This window comes from Mastomys coucha, unplaced genomic scaffold, assembly GCF_008632895.1.
Source record: "Mastomys coucha isolate ucsf_1 unplaced genomic scaffold, UCSF_Mcou_1 pScaffold22, whole genome shotgun sequence".
In the NCBI taxonomy this organism is placed as follows: domain Eukaryota; kingdom Metazoa; phylum Chordata; class Mammalia; order Rodentia; family Muridae; genus Mastomys; species Mastomys coucha.
In genome coordinates this window covers 206,590,114-206,597,517 of record NW_022196905.1, presented here as the reverse complement: position 1 = coordinate 206,597,517, position 7,404 = coordinate 206,590,114, and the positions used below count along the sequence as shown (strand labels likewise).

At 40.6% G+C, this 7,404-nt stretch overlaps 1 pseudogene; it reads left to right on the top strand.

Annotated features, from left to right (window-relative positions):
* The first annotated feature begins 3,311 nt into the window (after positions 1 to 3,311).
* Positions 3,312 to 5,625, top strand: LOC116067820 (annotated as a pseudogene).
* The last annotated feature ends 1,779 nt before the right edge of the window (positions 5,626 to 7,404 follow it).

Genomic DNA, 7,404 nt, shown 5'->3' with positions numbered 1-7,404 from the left:
TTTTAAAATTCTTTCTTTGTTTAGTGCATTTGGTGTTTTTATTATTATGTGACAGGAGGAATTTCTTTACTGGTCCAGTCTATTTGGAGTTCTGTAGGCCTCATGTATATTTATGGACATCTCTTTCTTTAAGTTAGGAAAGTTTTCTTCTATAATTTTGTTGAAGATATTGCTGGACCATTACGTTGGGAATCTTCACTCTTCTTCTATACCTATTATCCTTAGGTTTGCTCTTCTCATTCCATCCTGGATTTCCTGGATGTTTTGGGTTAGGAACATTTTGCTTTTTGCATTTTCTTTAACTGTTGTGTCAATGTTTTCTATGGTGTCTTCTGCCCTTGAGATTCTCTCTTCTAACTCTTGTATTCTGTTGGTGATGCTTGCATCTATGACTCCTGATTTCTTTCCTAGGTTTTATATCACCAGGGTTGTCTCTCTTTCTGTTTTCTTTATTGTTTCTATTTCCATTTTTATATTCTGGATGGTTTTGCTCATTTCCTTCACCTGTTTGATTGTGTTTTCCTGTTGTTCTTTAAGGGATTTTTTGTGTTTCCTCTTGAAGGGATTCTAGCTTTTTACCTGTGTTCTCCTGTATTTCTTTGAGGGTGCTATTTATGTCTTTCTTAAAGTCCTGTATCATCACCATGAGAAGTGATTTTATATCTGAATCTTGCTTTTCCAGAGTAATGGTGTGTCCAGGACTTGCTATGGTGGGAGAATTGGGTTCTGATGATGCCAAGTGACCTTGGTTTGTTTATTTTCTTGCGCTTGCCCCTCCCCCCACCATCTGGTTGTCTCTAGTGCTACCTGCCCTTGCTAAATCTGACTGGAGCCTGTCCTTCCTGTGATCCTGGTTGTGTCAGAACTCCTCAGAGTCAAGCTGTTTCTGTGACCCTGTGAGTCTGGGATCCTGTGATCCTGGGCTTTTTAGAACACCTGGGAGTGGGGCTTCCTCTGTGTGTTGTGGGACTGGCTGTGGAGCTTGCTCCCAAGGTCTGCTCAGGACACCAACCCAGAGAGACTGGAAGGAACCTGAGTCACTGGGCAGGTGGAGTTCCTGTGTGCCTCGTCCCGCTGGTCCCAGTTACTCCCAGTGTTGGGACAGATGTTGGTTCCTCCTCATCTCTGATCCTGGGTGTGTCAGAGCACCTGGGAGTGGAGCTTCCTCTGGGTGTTGTGGGACTGGCTGCAGAGCTTGTGCTCAAGGTCTGCTCAGGACACTAGCCCAGACACACCGGCCACAAATTCTTGAAATCTTACAAAAATGAGGGCTGGAGAGTTGGCTCAGTGGTTAAGAGCACTTGCTGTTCTTGTAGAGGACCCAGGTTTGATTCCCAGAATCCACATGGTGATTCACGTCTGTAACTCTAGTTCTGGGAGAGCCAGAGTTCCAGAGGACCCATGCCTTCTGACTACCTTGGTCACCAGATACACGCTTGGTGCCTTTATACACAAACAAAAAACTCATATGCATAAAATAATAAAATAAACCTAAGCATTTAATTAATATCTCACTGAAATTAATCAAGTGTTTTAAAACGTGTGAATGATTGTTATGACCATGGAGTAGAAGAACCTAGTGAAAGCAATCACTTTAGCTACTTTTCTCCACACTTGAACCAATGCTGGTGATGATAGGTGGAGATAATTCTTCAACTTAGGGCTTTGTGCTTCTTGACAACCATGAGTCCAAACATAACTGGCCCCCAGAGAAGCTCCTAAACTTCTCTACTCCATTCTTTTTAGATAGTTCCCACAAGCCCTGAATTACTAGGATACGGTGGGTTCATTTCCTTCCTTCATCCTCTCTTCCCTCTTGCAAGGAAAGGCATTCCCACTGACTACTACAGTTGATTTGTCTCCTGCTGCCCGGGGTCCCATCTTCTCTTTTCACCTGGGTCTTACCAAGAGACTGTTTCCTTCCCCCCTTATGAATGCAAACCTCACACTCTTGCTGGCTTACTCCTGTTAACTTAAAAAAATGTCCAACACATTTTTTTTTTTCAGAAGAGGTTGCTTCCACTCATCTGCCTTGAGCTACCCACTCTTTCATTTCATAGCAAATTTCTATGCAAAGCAAACTTTATGGTTTCCATTTCCCCACCCCCCTAGTCATTTTTTAAAAGAATGTAATGTGGATTGCAATCACTTAGTTTTACTGAAATTGCCCTCACTGAAGTCACCAATGAGGTTCTTATTACTAAGCTAATCATCAGTTCTCAACCCTAAATTCACTGTGCCTTTCAAAATGATTTGACCTGTGAGCTACAAAATGAAGCTCTAGGAAGATGAAAAATAAAATTAAAAAAGAAAAGGTGAGGAAGGAAAGAAACTTTTCCTCTTTCACTGATGCCTTGTCTGTGTTCACTCCTGGATAATCAGACTCTTTTCTATATCCCTCTTTGGCATCTATTACTCATTTATGTCACTGTGCCACTGCCTGTGGCCTCCTTTTTATTCAGTATCATATCCACAAGTGATTTCGTTCTTTCATTCCTAAATGAATTGACTTGTGAGTCTTATGTCATTATTCTCAGATAAGTCACTCCTAGCCTCCTGAGTCACACATGTCCTTCTTAATAGATATCCTCCAAATACTGTCAACATTAAGTGGATCGAAATAGAGACTAGTCACTTGTTTGTCCTTCCCTATCCCTTAAATTAGCGAATAGTGGCAAGCTAATTGAGGTATCATCATTTGTCTCTTAGGGATAAGACACAATGTTTCTATGATCGTCAAATTTACTTCCTAAACATGTTTTACATTGGAACTCATCCAGGCAACAACCTGGTATCACAGGCTGTTTGTATACTCTGAACATTCACATGTTAAAGTCCTAACCACCTATCACCATATCACCATGTTTTGAGAAGGAGGTCTTTGAAAGGTAATTAGAATTGAGTGAAATTATGAGGGGCCCTTGGGATGGGATTAGTGGCCATTTTAAGAAAAGACCCTGGTGCTTTCATTCATTCTTTTATGTGACTTCAAAGCAAATCAGCAAAGTTGGGAAAGACTCCTTTCACATAGTTCATCTGGTAATAATGACTTGACCTTTGATCCCCCAGCCTCTTATAGGAGAAATAGGTATTTTAGCTCTCAGACTATGGTATTTTGTTAAGTCGGCCTAGCAGAACAAAGGACCTGGATCACCACAGTTGCCTCCTGTCTTAGTTAGGGTTTTACTGCTGTGAACAGACACCGTGACCAATGCAACTCTTATAAGGACATTTAATTGGGGCTGGCTTACAGGTTCAGAGGTTCAGTCTAATATCATCAAGGCAGGAAAGCTAGCAGCATCCAGGCAGACATGAGGCTGGAGGAACTGAGAGTTCCACTTTTTGTTCTGAAAGCAGGTAGAAGACTGGCTTCCAGGCAGCTGAGATGAAGGCCTTAAAGCCCACACCCACAGTGATACACTTTCTCCAACAAGACCACACATCCAAATAGTATCACTCCCTGAGCCAAGCATATACAAACTATCACACCTCCTAATAGAAAAGCCCTGTTTCGTTCACCTTAGCCCGAGAGGCTTTAAGTAGACACAAGACAGCTCTATGAAACTTCTGGTGGTACTTGACTCGAGGACATAGTGCTTACTATTGAATATTTATTTAGAAAGACATAAATAACTTGTCTGCACACCTCACTGCTTTCTTCCTCCCACATACAAGATCCAACTCTACTGTCTGCCATTTTTCACCTTCTTGAAAGTCTTCCTCTGCTATCATGCCTACTACTGCCTCTCTGCAGCCCACCCATGATTAAATATTCTCATGCTCACCTGGATGGCAACGTAGGGAGTTGTTCAAAGCATGAACCCTGTAGTTCTGACTTCTTTGACCTGAGTCAACTTGGTTGTTGTTATAGTTTATACTTTAAGTTTCCCATGAACATTATAAACTGAGGGCTTGTTCATCAGCCTGTGATGTTTTGGGGAGGTGGGGAAATTTTCAGGGTGTAGGACCTAGGGAAAGAAAATTAGGTCAAGTTTGTGTCCTTGAACTAAACATGGAGATTTTGGCCCCTTCCCCTCTCTCTTGTATGTTTCTGTGGTCATAAGGCTCTGCCACATCCTCCCACTGTAATGTTCCATCTTGTACTGAGCTCCAAACAAAAAGTCACAGTGATAACATATTGAAATGTAAACATAATCTCAAAGGGTTGTTATAAAGATTGAGTTACTTTTCATCTGTCATGTGCTTAGAGTAGTCCTGACCACATGAAAAGATGTATTAATCTCTAATAAAGAAATTTTATTCCCAGATTCTGTCTAGATATCAACTTCTCTGAAGTTTCTCCTAACCTTGCTCCAAGTCTTCTGCGGGTATCCATCCTCCATGCTTCAAGAACACCTAGGACTTCCGTAACATCCAGTTGATCTTGTACTGATGCTAATTCTACTCTTCCCCAAATCTGCTCTTTATATCACTACTGGAAAAAGGATTGTGCCAATTGTGTTGACACATCCATGTTTTGTGCTTGGCAAAGCACAAAGCCTACATCAGCCATCCAATATAAATCAATATGTCACCAGAGTAGTAATAATTTATGGGTAGCCATATATCATATATAAACAATTTTAAGATACTATTTTAACAATTACTAAGAAAAATTGTGACCAAACACACTAGGAATTACAAAAACTCCTAATGTGGTGAAACTTTGAGGCACTAGTAGCCTAATATTTTCTTTTGTCAGTAACTGAAAATATAATAATCCAACACAACTGGACTAAAGAAAGGTGGATATTTGCTGGGTCACATAACTGAAATATTGACAGATGGTTGACTTTAAGACTTTAACAAGGTTATTAGAACCCTACTGCTCTGGGTCTCTGAATAATGCTTCCTGTCACAAAGGCCTCATTTTTGAGGGGGGTGTCCTGTCCTCAACAGCAAAAGATTCATAACCTCTCTGCTAAACAAGCTAAAACTACACGTGACTCTCAATCTGTGGATTCAGTAAGCAACTGTTGGTCTGACAGTCAGACAGTCAGACAGACAGACAGACAGACAGACAGACAGACAGTAGGTAAATAGATGACTGATGATAGCTTATAGAAGACAGATAAATGATAGCTAGCTAGATAACAAAAAGCAGATAGGTGAATAGGTGATAGAAAGGGGATGGATAGATCCCCTTAGCCACATAGCATTCTTACACCAATTGCTTAGGATCAGATGTTTGTATTGGGATGTCAAAAACACAAGGTGGGGTTCATCTGCTGCCACCTCCTTCTACCCCTCCTACTGCCACTTCTAGTGCAGAGTGTGTACTCTTTCAGTGTAGATCTGGTGCCTCTTTTGTGAAGTGGCAGCTGAGGAGACTCCGGTGCTCACCGTGGCCGATGGGAAACCCAAAGAAGGGGTCAAGGCTGAGAACAACAATCATTAATTTGAAGGTGGCAAGGCAGGATGGTTCTGTGGTGCAGTTGAAGATTAAGTGGCATACACCATTTAATAAACTAACAAAAGTCTATTGGGAATGACAGGGTTTGTCAATGAGCCAGATTAGATTCTGGTTTGATGGGCAAGCAGTCAATGAGACAGACACACCTGCACAGTTGGAAATGGAGGATGAAGACGAGTATGTTCCAGCAGCAGACAGGAGGTGTCTACTAAAAGGAGAGCCTGCTACTTTCCTCCAGACTTTTGCTATAGACCAAGTATACATTCTCAATTAGAACCGCAATTTGGTTCCACTACATCCTGACTACTACAGTATACTTTTCTCTATTCCTTCATTTTCCTGTTTTCATTTCTTTATTCTTCACAGAGTAACAGGAGTATGTGCACAGGCACAATGCTCCTTTTCCCTTTTTCTTTTTAAAGCTAATGGCCAGTGTTTTGTTTTGTTTGACATCAGATGGAGATGGTCTGGGGAAAAGTACTGGTTCAGTGAAAATTTCCCTTTTTCTCTACTAGTAGCATAGTCATTCAGCTCTTATCTTTATAGTCCAGAAAATTATTTTGCTTTCATTGTTTTAGCAAAAGAACCCAACAACATAAAATCCTGCATACCTTGTTCAATTGGGGAATTTTAATGTTTTTCATTTATCATTGTATAACCGAGGACAACTTTTTAACTTTTTTGTATGTAACTATTACATATAGGGCAATCTGTCTTTAAGTAGGGATACATTACTCTTGAACAAAAAGATAATTTCCCTTTTAAGTCAAATGTCTTGTTATTTAAATAAACTTCTTGTTTAAAAAAACTCTGTGGGAAATTGGACACTACTGCCAGGTAGATCAGTATATGTTGGTTGTGTCAGTTATCAAGGTATGGTACTTCATTTCTAGATTCATTGTCCTTTCTCTGCATATATTCTGTGCAGTCAAACCCTGTGAACATGACACATTATCTAGCTGGTGCACTACTGAGTCTTATCTTTAAAAGGCACTGGATCCATGTTCCAGACCTTTTATTCCTAGTTTGAGTGTGCTTGTGTGTGTGTGTGTGTGTGTGTGTGTGTGTGTGTGTGTGTGTGTATGCTCTTTGCTTGTGGAGTACTCAGGGACACTCAACCACCAGTAAATTTTATTCCTCAATACAGGTCTGTGGTTTCCTGCTCATCATCCATGACATATAGCTAAAGTTCAACTGGGAATCAATACAGCTAGTGAATCCCCACTACAACTACACCCATCCTTATCATGATTCCTAAAACCCAGTTGGGGGCAGGAAGCTTTCCATGTTTGTTCTTTTGGGGAGTTTTCTTGCTAAGCCTTGGCATATCATCACAGCTCTCTTTTATTTCTACTTAGTATTTACTCTTCTTAGTTGGTAGACACTAATCCTTTACATTAAATATTATTCTATTCAAATTACTGATGTGGAGTCAGTGTCCTAATTAGAGCCTCTCTACTACACTGGCATTAAAAGTACCTGCTTTAGAGGCAAAATACAGTATCTACTACACTGGAAGAGCAGAGAAAACTCAGCCATCGAGTAAATTACAGGTCACTCACTTACATTAACAGTATGCAAAATATTCTTCCAAAATTCATAGGAACATGAAAATGTATATGGCATTTTAATGTAAATTATAAAGCAATTGTGCAATATTACCCTTCTGTATTTTCTTTTTTTTTTTTTTAGGGGATTTTTTTATTAGATACTTTCTTTATTTACATTTCAAATGTTATCCCCTTTCCTGGTTTCCTCTCTGAAAAACCCTATCACATCCCTCCTCCTCCTGCTTCTATGAGGGTGTTCCCTCCACCCACCTACTCACTCCTGCTTCCTTATCCTGGCATTCTCCTACATTGGGCATTGAGCCTTCACAGGACCAAGAGTCTCTCCACCCATTGATGCCCTATAAGGCCACCCTTTGTTACATATGTGGCTGAAGCCATGGGTCCCTCCATGTGTACTCCTTGGTTGGTGGTTTAGTCCCT